Source organism: Erythrolamprus reginae, chromosome 2 (assembly GCF_031021105.1).
Source record: "Erythrolamprus reginae isolate rEryReg1 chromosome 2, rEryReg1.hap1, whole genome shotgun sequence".
NCBI lineage: Eukaryota > Metazoa > Chordata > Lepidosauria > Squamata > Dipsadidae > Erythrolamprus > Erythrolamprus reginae.
Window position 1 is genome coordinate 189,611,934 of NC_091951.1, and position 18,883 is coordinate 189,630,816.

General features: G+C 41.0%; 1 protein-coding gene across 2 annotated transcripts in view; it reads right to left on the bottom strand.

The window, feature by feature from the left end:
* Nucleotides 1-17,079, bottom strand: part of RARG (retinoic acid receptor gamma) — a 220,565-nt gene extending 203,486 nt beyond the window's left edge. The window contains exon 1 of one of the 2 annotated variants that reach the window (XM_070740881.1): nt 16,928-17,079. The gene's annotated coding sequence lies outside the window, so the exon portion shown is untranslated. The remainder of the gene's footprint in view (nt 1-16,927) is intronic. The other variant, XM_070740879.1, reaches the window with a different exon arrangement.
* Between the last annotated feature and the right edge of the window lie 1,804 nt (nt 17,080-18,883).

Consider the following 18,883-nt stretch of genomic DNA (forward strand, 5'->3'; position numbering starts at 1 on the left):
TGATACCAAAGGAGGGATAATATAAAGAAATTGGGTACACTCAAGAATAAATCAGGAATGACAATATTTTTTGGATGACAGTATGAAAGCACGCATCCATAATGTCTAAAGATGGATATCCGTGATTATCTTGGAAGGATAATAGAAGGATGTTTGTCAAAATGAAAACTCTCAAGGAGTGATATAATCATTCACAATCTTCACTTCAGATTGAAGGTGTTTACAATTCTTCTTCAGAGTGTGACTTTGAGTAAAGTCTGTGGCTGGTGGCAATAATGTGCTAGCAAGAGACACCAATAGAGGCTAAAGCTAAGTTTCATTCTAAGATTGTTACAGTGAATAATTGCTGTGTAAATTCCCCTCTGTTTGGCCGTCTCTTGTAACTTCTGAACCTTGTGAACATGCCATCAATAACAACAGCAACCTCAACCAAATAATAAAAAATGATAGATAACACAATTGATACAAACTTGAAGATTGAAAAATATAGGTAGTCCTTGAGTTATGACAATAATTTAGTCCCAAAATTTATGCTGCTAAGTGAAACATTTGTTCAATGTGTTTTATTTATTTATTGATTGATTGATTTGATTTGATTTGATTTGATTTGTATGCCGCCCCTCTCTGGAGACTCGGGGTGGCTAACAGCAATAATAAGACAGCGTACAATAATAATCCAATACTAAAAACAATTAAAAACCCATTATTATAAAACCCAAACATACATACAGACATACCATGCATAAAATTGTAAAGGCCTAGAGGGAAAGGGAATCTCAATTCCCCCATGCTGGCGGCAGAGGTGGGTTTTAAGTAGCTTATAAAAGGCAAGGAGGGTGGGGGCAATTCTAATTTCTGGGGGGAGTTGGTTCCAGAGGGCCGGGGCCGCCACAGAGAAGGCTCTTCCCCTGGGTCCCGCCAAGTGGCATTGTTTAGTTGATGGGACCCGGAGAAGATCCACTCTGTGGGACCTAACTGGTCGCTGGGATTCGAGCAGCAGAAGGCGGTTCCTGAGATAATCTGGTCTGGTGCCATGAAGGGCTTTATAGGTAATAATCAACACTTTGAATTGTGACCGGAAACTGATCGGCAACCAATTGCCACAGCTGTTAAATGAACCATTGCGTTTGTTAAGTTAGTCACATGGTTGTTAACTGACTCTGGATTCCCCATTGACTTTGCTTGCCAGAAGGTAGCGGAAACTGATCACATGAGCCTAGGACAACACAACTGTTGCCAAGTTGCCAAGCATCTGAATTTTGATCACGTGACCATGGGGATGTGTGTGAAAAATGGTCATAAATTCATTTTTTACAATGACATTATAACTTTCAACAGGCACTAAAATGAACTGTTGTAAGTCAAAGACTATCTGTAGCCTTCCAGTAAGTACCAGGCACCATTAAAGAGCCGCAAACAGTGTAGCCAAACCTATTGTAGCATGACCACCCAAACAATATTCTCTGCAGTGTAGTGAGCAATATATCAACACATTGAACTATTGCTTTGAAAGATGGCACCAGTCAGTGAGAAAGACAGTGACAAAAAAGCTCTTTGAGAGAAAGGCTAAAAAACAACAACTATTTAATTTCACAATGGTATTAACTTTATCATTTGGTATATGGGATTCTAACTTTAAAATAGAATAAAACTACTGTGTTTTTGGACTGTAAGACGCACCGATGTATAAGTCGCACCAAGATTTCAAAGAGGTAAGTAAGAAAAAAAGGTTTTGTCCTCCCCAGCCTCCCAAACCTTCTGCGTACACTGGTTTTTGCAAAAAATGGGCCAGTTTTCACCCATTTTTTGTAAAAAAAAAAAAAAAAAAAGGAAAGGGCAGAGAGTGTGGGAGGCCTGCAGAGAGTTCCTAGGGGCTGGGGGAAAGCAAAAACACCCCCATTTTTTGCAAAAAAATGGCCTGGTTTTTGCTCATTGTTTGCAAAAATGTGGTGGGTAGAAGGTCTGGGAAGAGTGCAGAAAGCTCCTGGGGCTGAGAAAAGGCAAAAATTCCCCAGTTTTTGTGAAAAATGGGCCATTTTCACCTGTCTTTTTCACAAAAACCCCCATTTTTGAAAAAAACCTGGCCCATTTTTCGCAAAAATGGGACGTGGTGGTGGGGCTTTGGGAGGCCAAAAATGGCTGTATTCAGTGTATAAGAGGCACCAACATTTCCGCTCTCTTAGGGCAGAAAAGGTGTGTCTTACACTCCAAAAAATAGGTAAGTCTCTCTTTATCAAGGGTCATTGATAATATTCTAACTAATTTACTCAAGGAAGTTTCTACTATGATGCAATGAGGAATCAGATCTTCGAAGAGGAAGATTCCGTTCCCTCTTGTACACAATATGAATCTTCCAGCCCTTTCCTCCTTGAAGGACCAGAGGCAAAACTGATAGCGTTATAACTGAGACATCATGTAAGATCAGAGTGCTTATCAAGGAGTGCTTGCTTCATTATTGAGCTGCAATGAAAGGAGAAGGTCAGCTTTCATTAATCCGACTGCTGAGCTTGGATCTTACTGTGGATAATACGTATAGAGGCAAGCTGATTACCATGGCCAATGGTACCTAGAATTACTCTGTTCCAGAAAGATCTGAAGTTTTCAATGTTGCAGAATGTCCTTATTTTTAGTACACACGAAAAAATAAAGGCAGAACCTTTGGAAGCATCAGAATTTGTTGAGGGTCAAATACCAAGACCAACAATCTTGCCTGTGAAAAACAGTGGGAATAACTACTAGATGTTGAATGAATTTGATCCATGGTGCTCCAGTTCTGTGACAGTTAGTACCAAAAAGAGAAAGAAAAAGAGAAAAAGAAAAAGAGATGGAACCAAATTGTCATAGATATCCAACAACAACAAATCTTTGGCAAGCCTATAAAGCCCTTCATGGCACCGGGCCAGGTTATCACCGGGACCGCCTTCTGCCGCACGAATCCCAGTGACCAATTAGGTCCCACAGAGTGAGCCTTCTCCGGGTCCTGTCAACTAAACAATGCCGTTTGGCGGGACCCAAGGGGAAGAGCCTTCTTTGTGGCGGCCCCGACCCTCTGGAACCAACTCCCCCCAGAGATTAGAAAAGCCCCCACCCTTTTTGCCTGTCGTAAGCTTCTTAAAACCCACCTTTGTCGCCAGGCATGGGGGAATTAAGATATTCTTTCCCCCTAGGCTTCTACAATTTATGTATGGTACGTTTGTATGTATGATTGGTTTTAAAATAAGGGTTTTTAGCTACTTTAGTATTGGATTGTCGCATGTTGTTTTTACCACTGTTGTTAGCCGCCCCGAGTCTACGGAGAGGGGCGGCATACAAATGCAATAAAATGAATGAATGAAATGAAATGAAGTAAAAGGCTCCTTGAGGTGCAAAAAGTTAGCTGCACCTAATTAGGTACTTCAGTTATCTTGATATTGAAACATTAGCTGAGAATAATATTCCCTGGATTAATGGCACAAGTGTCTTTGGTAAGGTATTTTGGTCCCTAAATCACCATCAGCTTATGCTGTTTTTAATCCCCAGTTTCCATTTCAACAATGTTGTACCAAGGTCAACGTTGGTGTTTATCCTTTGCCCAAATAGTGTGGCTTCCAGCTGCGTGAGTTACTTTCGGAATCTGCCTCCACAGTGACACGCAACAGCAGAATTTTGGGATCATAGAACTATAAATGAGTGTGACGCTTTCTAAGACAGGAGAGAAGCTTAAAGTGGCAGCCCCTGAAAAGATTTTCAGTCCCACAGTAAGAACACTTTGGGGAGATTGGCCACAAAAATCTTAGGCCTCGAGACGTAGACGGCTTTTGAAAGGGACGTCAACAAGAAAGAGATGTCATCTTGCTATTTGCTTTATTTGCTAAAGATAAAGAAACATCACTCAAACATGATGATCGAAGAATAAAAAAATGCTTCTTCTAACAAAGTCACCAAGATGGTGGAGCAAAAAAAAAAATGAGATGATTTTGGCAGTCTAGTGCTTTGTAAAATTTAGAACTTCTCTTAACGAAGGTCAGCTATAGGATATTCTTGATTGGTTGTTCAAGACACTCGCAGTGAAGTGTAATTATAGTTATCTCAGCATAGATCAGTGGAGATATACTAGCCCATGAAATGCAGAAATACAACCAATACTTTAACATTACTTACATTCCCCTAAGAGACCTAGCAACTTTGTATATTCATTTTTTAGATTTAGAACTTCAGTTACGGATAGGTTAATGAAGATTTGACATTGTGTGCTATGGCATTATGTGATTGTTTGTTTTAGCTTAGTACACTACACGAATCCAGTTGCTGTACCTTGTAAACCATCGCTCCCTTGTTGGACAGATCCAACATTTGTAGCGCATTTAAAAAGCTAAGATGATGCAATGTATATTGTGCAATGCGCAATATATTAATCCAATCACTGTATGAAACTGCTTGTTTTACTTGGAAGCAAAATGATTTTTGAGCTAAAGTTCCACTGCTAGAGTTATCCTCCTGGTTACATAATTGATCACATTGAATGACACTTGTCACCATCTTGATGAAGTCAAATCTATTTTTTTTTAAGAATACTCAGCATATTCCCCAGTTGCTGGATGAAATTAGCTTTGCAAGTGAAATGACAAATGTAAAATTACTGCCAATCAATGCCAGCTGAGCCATCCAACTTCCCTAACCATTCACACTTTTAATCCATTTGAGGGTTTGGTTTGGGGTTGTTTTTTAGAAAACACCAACCAGAATGTACTATATACAATGAAGGGCTACCAAAATTTTTACTACCTCACTATGGGCATGGCTTATGCATTTTCTTTCAACACCTCTGAGTGCAAATTGGGTGCTCTGGGGTGGAGCTCCATTTTCGCTACCCCACTGCATATCCCCTCACCCGGTCCGGGCAGCAGCCCACCCCTGACCATATGTATGTGTCTCTAATGAAAGTATTGCCTCTTTCAAAAAAAGATAACTTTAGCTTTTAAAAAAATTATAGTGCAACACTGCTCTGGGAACTGAGGGGGAAGATACCTGAGTGACATATTAGAACCAACCAATCAGTATTTTACACAGACAGCTTCTTTTTCAAACTTGTTGAACTAGTTTTTTTTCCAGGTTCAGCCCTGGAGAGGAATGGTACATTTGGGTTGCGCACTCTAAAAATGTTACAACGGGCCACCTTCATCCAAAGTAAAAAAAACTCTGAATACAGTCAACAGGTCTCAGCTGTCTCACCCTCATTTCCCTGTGCAAAAGGAAAACATCACCCCCACCCTTCAGGAGAAAGTCTTATCACCTTGATAGTGTCCAGATTCAGGGCCTAAAAGCTTAAAGGCTGCAGCAGGGAGGACTTTTGGAGAGGTAGAAAAAAAGAAAGAGGCAGGGGAGGAAGGACACAAGCTGACGAGCAAGCAAAGGCAAAAGATAGTACAACTTTGGCAGGCTGGACTTCTCTATCCCAAAAGTTGTAATTGTCTCCCAATCATCCAAAGCCTTTCCCAATAGAGAACTGAGCCATTCATTCAAACAGGAGTGGCAGCTAGCCTTTCCCAATGGAAGCCTTTCCCAATGGAGAACTAAGCCAGTCCTTCAAACAGGAGGGGCAGCTAGCTACTGTCAAGAAGAATTACTTCTGTTATCCTCCTTCAGCTGAAGCTGGCATGCAAGAAATGGTGATTGGGAAGGGGAAGACCAAAGGGCATAAAACTGCCCTGCCAAGAAGGTTTATCTCTTTCAGCATGGAATCTACGGAGAGGGGTGGCATACAAATCTAATGGATAGATAGATAGATAGATAGATAGATAGATAGATAGATAGATAGATAGATACGATAGATAGACAGATAGATACGATAGATAGATAGATAGATAGATAGATAGATACGATAGACAGATAGATACGATAGATAGATAGATAGATAGATAGATAGATAGATAGATAGATAGATAGATACGATAGATAGATAGATAGATAGATAGATAGATAGATAGACAGACAGACAGACAGACAGGCAGACTAAGTTGTTGTTTTTTAACCCTATCTCCGTGATGGCGAATCCATGGCACACATGCCACAAGTGGCACGCAGAGCTATATCAGAGGACACGCAAGGCTTTTTCCTATGTCAGCTCCAGCCCACATGTGCTCACTAGCGAGCTGATTTTCAGCCTTGGGGAAGGCCATTTCACTATCCAGAGATTTCCCTGAAGCACTGGAGTTCAAAAACCCACCTAATGGGCAAACGGGAAATTCGGAAAACGGACTTCTGATTTGCCCGTTGTGCTGTTTTTCGCAGTCTGAGGCTTCAGGAAGCCTTCTGGAAAAGTCAATATTATCTACTAATCAAAAGAAATATGTTCAACTTTACCATAGATGTTATGGTACTATACACAATTATATTTTGATTATAATATAAAATTATATGATATTTCTTATGATCCAATGGCTATCTATAATTTTAATATATAGGGTAGATTTTCTTGCTTTTTAAAATCTTTCCCTTTTTAATTGTCTTTATTTTTATGGATTGTTTCATATAATTTTGTTATTGTTATATACAATATTCTTATATTGGTACTTTGCTTATATTGTTTTCTTAAATAATGAATTTCTGAAAAGGTTGTTATTTAGAAAATTGGGAGGAAATGAACGGTCTTTTTGCCAATCCCTGGTATGCCATAAGAATAAAAGGAAATAAAGCATCACCCGTCACCATCCCAAGAGCGATGGCCTGGAGGAAGGATTCAAGCAGATATTTAATAGGAAATGTAATTTTGGGAGACAGGTTCTGAATGGGACAGGTGTCTCCCAATATTTGTTTGCCCACTAAAAAGTCCCCCGTGCCTTGATCGATTTTGCCCCTCTGACTTGTAAAGATGAGGACTCCTTATCCGTTGCTTAGGGAAATTTGGGAACAGAAGCCAAACTTTTTTTTAACAATGTCAGTTATATTCCACAAATGAAAGCCATTATAGAGAATAGGAGAGAACTGGATTTGGAAAACCTTAGCAGATTCAAGTTCACCAAAAATTACAACCTGGTCAGCATACCAAGCTTTGTGTCCAGATATTGTTCCACCAAAATCAACTGGAAAGTGGTAAACACTTATTCTGTCTTTCTAATCCTTTGGTGCATCCAGTCTCACACCGGCAATTGTTTGTCTTCTCCCCACCCATCTGCCATCTTTTCTTTAATGATTTGCACTCTGCAAGCAATTTGAGATTGTGCCTAGTATCAAAACTTACATTTGTGATGATATCCTAGCAAAAGAATAGCCAGAGTTCCGTATAGGTACTTGCTTTTCTCTATGTATTCACAACAAAACATTCTGCTTATTGCTCTGAATATGTTCTCTCTTCATTAATCAGATCTCACTGTGAGATTTTTTAAAATTTCTCTCCTCCTAAACAAAGGGGCTGATAGAAACACTTTTATTTCTGCTTTCTGCTTGGCCAGAAATCATTGTGTTTCCCTTCAAGCAAAAGACAAAGTGGGGACTAATGTATCCTTTTTTTCCAGAAGTATGGACTATTTTGTTTTTCCCTGTATAACCTGATACAGCTATGGATTTGGATTACTTTCTCTAACAGACCAAAACAGAAATATTTTTTTTAATCTCTCCATTTTATCCCAATTTGTAACATCTAGCACAGTTTCCCCCCTGTCTATACCAACACACTATATCCACCAAATTTCCAAGTGCTTTGGCTCTGCCACGTAAACTATGGCTATTTGATCCAAGCTCAGCCAAGATAATTTGTAAAAACAGTGGTTGCATTGTGTGGGTGCAAATGGCAGCTATGCCCTTCCAGGCCTTAGCCCAGGGCTATGTTAGGTTAATATCAAATTAAAAAACAGTGAACCCGAGTACTATAGTCATTTGTTTTCCTACAACATTTTCTTTCGTTGCCTGAAGACGCCAATGTTGTTGGGATCCATCATGTTGTATCCTTTGCCATTTAGTCTAAGAATGGCATTCAAGCTGAATTAATAACAGTTCCTCTGTCACTATTTCTGGCTTGTGGCCGGTTGCCTGCTTTCATAATCTAACTAGATGTCTGCAGCATAGCTTGGCTTTTTTCCATAGGTAAGATTTAGTAATGACTCTACGAGAAGCTCCTAGTTAAACTTGGCTGATCTCAAAAAGTGAAGCAGGTTCAGAACTAATTAGTCTTTCGATGAGAGGCTGTTAGGAAATACTAGGATCATAAACTATAGTGAGAGGTTGAAAAAAAGATTGCAGAAAAAGTTGCAATCTTTGGATGAACAAACAAATCAATCAATCAAAGAAACAAAGACAAATCCTTTTCATATATTTGTCAGGAAAGGTGCATGACACATCCATGAAATCACTGAGACTTGAACTCAATTTGAAGATTACATTTTACTAAAAAATACTTCATCTTGCTAATTAAGATAGCCATAAGTTACAACAACGTATCTTCCTCCAGAGAAATCCAAGGCCTAATTTTTCCTTTGCCCTAATATATACAACCTTCCTTTTCTCTGAAACATTCCGCTTCTCCATCTGGTTAGTTCTCTCTTCTTTCTGTCATAACCTGTTCTCATTACTTCAATGGGATATTCTTGAATATCTACCGTATAATTGCTAACCAGCACAGCCACTTTGAGGTGGTTGGGAACCATCAGTGTTGATGTTCAACACATCTTAAGTGCCACAAGATGAGATAAGATTATATATTTCATTGGTACTCTCTCTGTATACTACAGTGGACTTCCACCTGGACCCACACAATCCCCAAACAGCATATCTACTGGGGATAAGGCAGTTGTTCAATACATTTCAAGACTGTCATGTTGAAGAATGCTGCCTTCCAAGTTCAGTTAACTTTGGTTCTGTTACTCCAATCTATTCAAACTCATTTTAAGAACATAACCCACATGATTTGGTGTCTCCAATCTAGAATATATATATAGTCCTCAGGATACTTTGGACACCTTTGAAATCCACAACCTTTTAGAGACTCAATCAAAATGCCGTAGACTTTTCAAGAGTGTGATCCTACTCATTCAACTAGATCTCAACTAGTTATTTACTTTGTTAAAGGGACAAGAGCTACAATGGATTTACAAATAAAAAGGTGGAAGATGAATCATTTGTATCCCTGCTGCTTGTCAGCAACACCTGTCAAGTTCTATCCACAATAGCAGAAGAAAGGGCATGGCAAATCAACATAAACAACCCTGCTGTGTTATTTTCTAGAAACAAGCCAGCTTCTGGGAAACTCCTTCTTCCCACTCAAATCCCATACTTATTTATTTGTCACACAAATATAATATTGTAGTATGTTTAACATAATATAAGTATAAAGTAGAGATAGAAAAGACAAAAAGACATTATTACAGGGACGGTAGGCACGGAGGTGCACTTATGCACGCCCCTTACAGACCTCTTAGAAAAGGGGAGAGGTCTATTGTAGATAATGTAAGGTTGAAGGTTTTGGGATTGGGAGAGGAAACAACAGAGTCCGGTAGTGAATTCCAGGCGGTGACCACTCTATTGCTGAAATCGTATTTTCTGCAGTCTAGTTTGGAGCGATTTACATTTAGTTTGTATCTATTGCGTGCTCTTGTGTTGTTGTTGTTGTTGTTGTTGTTAAAGGTGAAGTAGTTGCTAACAGGGAGTACATTGTGATGTATAATTTTATGAACAACGGTTAAATCAGTTCGAAGGCGGCGTAGCTGTAAATTTTCTAAACGTAGTAATTGAAGTTTGGAGGAGTAATACCTTTACCATTTCCTACAATTGTCCGGATAGCAAGTTTCATCATCCTCTGGCTGCATTATTGGGATGACAGGAACTGCAATCCACAGTTGCTCCCATCAAAAAATATTTCGAAAAGTGAGATCCCACAGTGCAACCTCTTAACTAATTCAGAACTTCTTGATCCAGCCTGATGTTTTGAAGAGGTCTTAGACTTGCTTCTCCGTGGTTAAAATAGAATTTCAAATCTAATAAATTATTATTATTATTATTATTATTATTATTATTATTATTATTATTATTATTAATCCTATGGCTGGAAAGGGGCCTTTCAGATTAAGGAAGTTTCATCTAGAGCCGTGATGGCAAACCTAAGAGGTGGCATGCGCACCACTACCAACTGCTCTTCTAATTTCTGGTGCACACAGTAATGGGCAGCCAAAACTTTTACTGCCATACTGTGGGTGGGACTTATTTTGTGGGTGGGGCTTAATGGTCATGTGATTGGGTAGGAGTGGCTTGCTGGCGATGTGACCAGGTCGCAGTGGCTTGAACGATCATCACCTTACTGGTGTCTCTCGCTGGAGTGACAATTTGCTTCGCGTTTCCTGTGCTCTCCTTCCTGGGTTCCCCCCCCCCGGCTCATGCTGGGTAGCTAGGCGAACGGGTGCTGCCAGAAGCATAAATGCTGCCAGCGCCACTTCCACCCACGGCTTCTGCTTGCACCTCAGGTGGGAGATGGCTGTGTGAGGCTGGAGGGGAGCCAGGCAGGAGAGAGGGAAGCTCATCTGAGGCCAGGAAGGAGGAAAGAGGAAAAAAGCAAGGAGCGCAGACGCAGCAGCAGCAACAGGGGGAAAAAGAAGAGCCGAGCCAAGACCAGTAATCCAGGAAGTGACAGCCACTGATCAGCTGGAGCTGCGCACACATCTTCATTTTCACTAGTGGAACTGCGTTCTACCCGGTCCTGCCTGCTGCCCACCCCTGTGCGCACATGCACTCCAGCCAGCTGGTCTTTGCAGGTGCTGGAGCACCAGAAAATGGCCAAAAAACATTTTCCGGGAGGGCTTTTTCAGGCCCCTTTTCAGGCCTTTTTTGGCCTGGAAAATGGTCCTCAAAGGGCCTGCAAACAATCTGAAAAACAGTCTGTAAATGGTTCCAAAACACCCAAAAAACAGGCAGAAAATGGCTCAAAAATGGCTGGAAGACAGCCCCCAAATGGCCAAAAAATAGGCATTCATGGACCGACCAACTGGTCTTCATGTTTCCAGCACTCCAGTGCACGTACTGTACATGCACGCAAGTTCCAGTTTGGGCACTCGGTGCTGAAAAGGTTTGCCATTACTGATCTAGATCAGTGTTTCCCAACCTTGACAACTTGAAGATATCTGGACTTCAACTCCCAGAATTCCCCAGCCAGCGGATGCTGGCTGGGGAATTCTGGGAGTTGAAGTCCAGATATCTTCAAGTTGCCAAGGTTGGGAAACACTGATCTAGACTTGATTGCCAGCTTTTTAAATATAGATGAGTGGGGATTCCAGCATTGCCCTTTATTGAAGCAATTGTTTTATTGTATAATAGGAGACTATTAAAAGTCAGTGTTTCTTTGTCCCACATAATATCAAGCAAAATCAATTTTGAGTTTCTTTCTCATGCTTTCACAGGTCTCTACCTTTCCATTGCTGGATCCAGTCTTGCCAATTTTTTTAAAAATAATTCTAAAAATCATTGTTACCTTGCTACTCAATGCAGTATCAGTGGGAAGAAATGAAGAGTACATTCACGTTTATTTTGGTCACGGACCAATTCTTTAAGTAGTCTTTTTTTTTTTTGCCAGAAGAAAGTTATGCAAGAAAAGGGAGCAATGAACAGCTAGTGATACACAACACTGTCTATGCTGCGTTAACCTAAATTAGTCAAGCAGAATTATGTGAATTGACTATACTTGCATGCCTTGTTTATCTGGTTTGGAGTCCAAAATGAAGCCCAACAAAGGCACTGCAAATCATGGACGGAGTAAATGTCCTACATTTAGAGATTGTCCATTATTTATTCAAGCCTCCATATATTTTCTATTCTCTGTACTACTGAAGAGTGGAAACGGATTTTCTTTAAAAAAAATGTATATACAGTATTTGGCATTGCCTAAATGGCAATTCCTTGCCAGTATAGCAGGTTTTTCTGTCTCACTAGATATAGAAAATCCTAGTCTAATATTGGCTATGATTAGATTTGGGGAAAAAACCCATATCCCATGGGAATCAGGAACTGACATAATCTTACATTAGTTAGTGCTCCTTTTAAAAATTAACCCACGATTGTTTTTCTATCATCAATCCTAACTTAACGACTTTGGGTAGGCTAGACTACAAAGTACACAATTCACACTTAGTCTGTTTAGTACACCAGTACTACTAGAATTATGGACCCCGATGGCTTGCTATGACAGGAGTATAATCTAATATAGCTGAAGGATATTAGATTAAAGAAAAGTGTCCTCTAATTTGGAATACAAGAATCTCAAAATAAGCCCATGGCAAGTATAACCTCCACTTAATAGGAGACCTGTGGTCCTCTTGCACATTACGCCCTGTTACCTACCCAGAGTACCCACACTTGCTATGCAGAAAATTTCAGCTAAACTCCACATGGCCAAGAGGTACAAATCAAGCAACACATTTCAGTTCCACGTGATTTTTTATTCCCTCCCTCCAATATATTCTTAGATTCTTAAGTTGGTTAGCCAATTTTGGAAACCCCTGGATCTCCTAGGAAGTTGTATATAGTCTCTTAATAAGGCCAGTAATGACAAATAGAATGACACATTGTCCACAATTATTGATCATTCCCTGCCATGAACTCTGTGTGGTGTTACTTGTATTCTGTCTCAAAGACCCAGTTGAAGTAAGTTCTAAGCTGATGAGATGGGTAATCTAGAACCAACTGTGGGTTGCCCCTGGTTCTGCCCGGTTCTGTGAACCGGTAGCAGCAGCAGGCTCCACCCACCTGCCTGGCGTAGAACCCATGCACAAGCACATGCGCAAACCGGTAGCAACAGGTTTTAGAACCCGCTACTGTATAGAACCCTTTCCTAGATCTTCTGTAAATGGAAATAAAAGAATAGTGATATATTATTAGAAGGAAGCATCTTCAGCCACATTCATTGTATTCTTCAGAACTAGCTGGCCACCATAAATTTGGATCATGCTTTACAAGTATTACCGTAAAAAGCATTTCTCTGTCGCTGAGTCAAAATTCTACCCACCTATCCTTGAATCAGCAGAAAACTACAACTGCAAAGCATCTGCTGTTCCCTTTGCTGTCTCTTATCTAGCCTATATGGCCTCTGATCTCACTGACTCATCCTCAAATGTAATCGGCAAAAAACTAACAAATTTCATATATCTGCAGGCTGCCATTGAACTTTGCCAAGGATGTCTACCTTAATAGAGCTAAGGCTGAGAATAGAGTAGAGTAGAGTAGAGTAGAGTAGAGTAGAGTAGAGTAGAGTAGAGTAGAGTAGAATAGTTCTTTATTGGCCAAGTGTGATTGGACACACAAGGATTTTTTCTTGGTGCAGATGCTTTCAGTGCACATAAAAGAAAAATATACATTTGTCAAGAATCATGTGGTACAACACTTAATGATTGTCATTTGTATTTGTCCATTCACGGATTAGAAATGAGATGAAGGCAATCTTAGCAGAACATGTATGGTGCTATGATTAGTGGGTAAAGATTAGCAACTAGGCAAAGGTTCTTAGACAGAAAACATATGTAGGAGTTTTTCAGAACAGCTTTATTATGATACCTGGTTATGATTTTTTTTGATATGTTGTTATGCAACAATGACCGTTTCAGTGAACACAGCATATTCTATGCAATGGGGATGAGACAAAAGGCACACTCTTCTTGCTTTAAGAAGTTACAATACTGTATAAATATAGACCCAGGCACACCTTCTAACAACAGGCTAAGCTAAACGGCACGTTCCACTCTAGCCATAGTTGACTCTCAGAGAAGAGAGTCAACTGCCTCAACCAAATAAGAAAAAAATACCTGTGCCCAACAGGCTTTGGAGGTACAGGACAATGTTGAAGGAATAAAGGAAATAAAGCTTTGCAGTGTGTGTAACAAATAGAAAAGATAAGCAGAAGGCAAGAGACAACTTTCAAATGAAAACCAAAAACCATACAATTGGAAAAGATTTTAATGTTCATCCTGTCCAACTCTGCACTCAAATAAGATTGTCTCATATGTATCTGGGAGCAATTTAAAGCCCAACATTTTTTCAATTTCCTGACTATTCTTGAAGGGGAAAATCAAAAACAAACACGACTAGAGCAATTAGCAAAGAAACATCTAAGAAGAAGCCAGATTAGACAAGAGTCTTTTATTGTAACTTGAAGAGATATCTGGGCTCTAAGCCTAAACCTAAACCATCCATAACCATGCTCAGATGACGATTATTGTCCAGTCCACATCTTTAAACCTTAGATGATGACACGGGCAAGAAGTACATGGCATCCTGAATTAAGTGAGAAAGACACAAAAAAGAACTCGGACAAGATCAAAACAGAAGGCTACTCAATCTGCAAAGGTTCTGAGGCATGAATATCTCTTTCAGTCTACTGTGGCCCAATGTTTAAAAAAAGAGGTTTTCATTGCATCTCCCCACTTGGTTTGCCTGGTTACAGATTTTATCCATCACAGCTTTATTTATAAGCCTGTCTTTAATTTCATCCTTTTTAACAGTTTATTTTTGGCCAAATGCTTCTACTAATGAAAAACATAAAAGGAGCATTCCATGCAACCAAAAGTAACAGTAAACAGGACCCCAAAGAATATTCTAGTTTTTTTTAAAAAAAATGTGTCACTGTTGGTCCTTGCCTGCCATGTGAGAAACAGTCTAAATCCTGAGACAGGAGGGTTCTAAGGGCCCATCCGAAAGCAATTTTAGTAGGCTAGGCAAAAATGCCATGTTCCCCTTTTTTTAATTCTGCACTAATCAGAGGAGAGCAGAAACAAGTTCTGCTTTGTAATTAAACAGGCAGCAAATAAAGAAAGCAAGAAGAATCCATTTTCACCAACACAAAAATGTTCATATGCTACAATTCTGACTCCACCCAATTTGGAAAATCTGTGTATTCGTTTATTTCATTGTTGTTCTGACTAATAGGTTGAATAACCTCTATATATCTCAGCCTCATATTCCTTATAATTACAACAGGAAGCGTCACTCTACCTTTCTTTACAGGACAACTGAAGATGCTCAGATACATAACAAAGGTGACATAAAGAGAATTGACAATACGTATATCATAATTAAACTTGGGGAGCAATCCTCAAATTTTCCTTTAGGGGGTGCTCACTTAAAAGATCCAGATTTTACCATCCAGCCTGGTTCCATTTTCCAATCAAAACCTTAACATTAATATGTTAATATATACAAAACAGTGCAACAGAGACATAATGGAGACTTTCTAGATCTGTGTTTAATTGGCTTCTAACAGAGACATATTGGCCTCATTATTTTTGGAATCCTATACACCATCATATCTTTTATTGAGGTCCAGACATCTGGGCCTGAAAATTGGTTCTGTTGCTAGGCAGGCATCCAGAGAAGATTGCCAAGGAAACAGATTTGTTGCCCACTCAACAGAATAAATCCAAGCACATAGGCTGCTAGCCACCACAACCATCAAGCAAGCCTATTGTGCAGTCAATAGTCTACAGAAGAGTGATACTTATATAAGCAACAAGGAGGTACTGTACTGCATGCTGAAGAGGAAAGATTAGAGAGCATCAAGAGGACTGTAAAGGAGGGATGGATGAGCGGAAGGATGGATGGGCTAATTATGCATGCAAGTCCTTATCTTACATGAAGAACAACACTGGCTTGATAGCAAGTCAAAAGTAAGAGGATGGTCGAAAAGGTCTGTGCCAAGATGGAACTATAGGAAAGTTTACTTCATTCTTTTTCTATGCCTAGCAGAAACAATCCGACAATGAAATCAGAACAATCAGTTTGCTATTTTAGCAATATATGTCAAGATGGGCCCCTAGTTTAATTTACTCATTCAAGGATTTAGATATCATTTGGAGGAGAGGAAAGTTATTCATAGTTAGCTAAAGGTTTCAGAGGTAAAATAAAATAATGACTAGCACCATGTCTATATAGTGGTCTAGACATCTGGAGAGTAATGCCCAAAGCTGCCCCACCTAACCCACAGCCACCCACCACTACAACACTTTTTTCCGCCCAAAGCTGAGCGCTTTCCCACAAAAACTTATAGATGCTAGGCACTCTTTTCTTAGAGACAGTATGCTGCCACACCCCTTCTCCTTCCGCAAACATTCACAAAGTAATCCCTTGCTGCCTGCCCCCTCACTTAGGGGAAAAAAAAAACTTTGTTCAGGTATTCAAGAGGGAAAAGAAATGGGGGGGGCTAGGTGGAGAGAGGGAGAAAGAGAGAGAGATGCTTCTTCTGCAACCACAATTTGCCTAATTGCCCACCCAGCACTTCTGAATACTCTCAGCGAGAGATGTGCCGATGACTGAAAGCAGCCAAGGTTTCAACACCTTTGCAGACTCAGTGCAAATCAGCATTCAGGGGCGGCATTACTCCACGCGGTGAATGAGAAGGGAATTTGAAAGGGGGGGGGGTGTAGGTAGGAGAAAGGCAACAAGGTTATCCAAGCTTATCAAACTGGAGTTCACCCACACGAGGGGTCCTCTGTCGTCGTCCCGCCACCAAAAACAACAACTCCACCCACACTACCACCACCCACGTATACCTATAATTATCCTTACCCCAACTTTACACTTTCTCAGAGCCGGAGTTCCTGCCCTTCACAAGGAGTCCCGGACAAATCCATCACAGGGCGGCTCTGACAAAGTCTCTGCCCCGTGTGTGTGTGTGTGTGTGTGTGTGTGTGTGTGTGTGTGTGTGTGTGTGTGTTTAGATCCACCTCAGACATACAAAGTTCTCTCCCTCCCTCCCTCCCTCTCTCTCATTCATTCAAGACGACTTTCGCCCTTCCACAGGATCACCCACCGTGCCGCGCTCGAGTAAAAACTCCGAAGAACCCCTTACACACACGCGCGCGCGCGTGTACACTCCCGTGGAAACTCCAAAAGAAACCGGACCAGCCCAGAAACCCAAGCGCCAAATCTGGGGATTTGACCTCCCACCTCAGCTCAAGCCAGGCCCAGCCAACTGCCCACTCACCTGCTTGCCCGGGCAGGCTACAGACGGAGGCGGTGGTGGGAAGACCCCGAGAGACACCTGGAGCTCCGGGAACTTTCCACGTCCCGTCTCTCTCCCCGCTGCTCCTGGGCGAGTAGGAGCCTCCCTCACGTTGAGAATCTCTCTCTCTCTCTCTCTCTCTTAACGTTCGCTAAGAAATCATTATACTCGGCTATTCATAACCCCAGCAGATCATGTGACACACAGCCCTGAAAATATACAGCGCATTTTTTTTTCAAAAACCACAGAATGACTTCAGGCGAAGACACGGAAAATATTTTCTCTCTTCTCCTCCTCTCGCTGCCGCCGCCGCCGCTCCCCCTGTGCCCAGGCGTCTGTCACAACTGTGGGACATGTTCCCATGTCCCACAGCCCATCGGCTTCCTCCACCGAGCCCGCCCGCCCGGTCACCCACACAGACCCCAAAGACAGGCAGAGACGTTTGGGTTACCAGGACTTTGTCTAAAGAAGCCCCCGAGCCGTTCATAAACAGCCCTTCTCTGCCTATACACTCTCTGAGGGGCGAATCTTTCCTCAACACGCACTGTTTTGTGAGGCCATTTGCGACCCGCGATTTTGTCAAGCAGCTTTGCCGTGTTGGGGGGGAGTTGATACAACTAATTTTTTTGAACTAGGGTCCCAACGGGTCCTGTTCCAAAAGGTAGCCGGTGGGACCCCAGAGGGGTGGGGGCTAAATGTCATTGCTTTTAAATAAATAATAAAATTCCCTTCAGTAAGGGACATACAGACAAGAGGTTGAACAACTATCCTTGTGGTGTGACCAGAACAACTGAACACACTCAAAACCGTAGAAATGGTGGTAGACTTTAGGAGAAACCCCTCTATCCTTCCACCTCTCACAATACTAGACAACACAGTATCAACAGTAGAGACCTTCAAATTTCTAGATTCTATCATATCTCAAGACCTAAAATGGTCACCTAACATCAAAAACTTCATCAAAAAAGCACAACAAAGAATGTTCTTTCTGCGCCAGCTCAGAAAGCTCAAACTGCCCAAGGAGCTGCTGGTACAGTTCTACAGAGGAATCATTGAGTCTGTCATCTGCACCTCTATAATTGTCTGGTTTGGTGCTGCAACCCAACAGGACCGGCACAGACTTCAGAGGATAATCAGAACTGCAGGAAAAACAATTGCTGCTAACCTGCCTTCCATTGAGGACCTGTATACTGCACGAGTCAAAAAGAGGGCGGGGAAAATATTTACTGACCCCTCACATCCTGGACACAAACTGTTTCAACTCCTATCCTCAAATCATTGCTACAGAGCACTGCACACCAAGACAACTAGACACAAGAACAGTTTTTCCCCGAACGCTCTGCTAAACAAATAATTTCCTCAACACTGTCAGACTTTTTACTAAATCTGCACTTCTATTTCTACTAGGTTTTTTTCCCTTTTCCCTCATCATTTCTATCATCCTTTTCCTCCCACTGAGGACTGTATGATTGTAACTTGTTGTTTGTATCCTAAGATTTTTATTAATATTGATTGTTTCTTCATTGCTTGTTTGACCCCTATGATAAGTGTTGTGCCACATGATTCTTGACAAATATATCTTTTTCTTTTATGTACGCTGAGAGCATATGCACCAAGACAAATTCCTTGTGTGTCCAATCACACTTAGCCAATAAAAATCTATTCTATTCTATTCTAAATTCTCCCTTCTGTCATATTAGAAATTAACTTGTGGTGTCAACTTTTGGAGGGACAAGGGAACATCTTAACTTTCACACTGAAGCCTGGAGATCTTTGCTTTCATGAGGTACCTGATGGTACATCTTTGCACCCATGCCCCATCTAAGCATCTCTAAAATCCTCATGACACCCCCCCACACACACACACATATAAGTCTTACCAGGGGTGGGCTACTGCACGGACGGAGGGTGGGGGATGCAGTTGGGTAGCGAAAATGG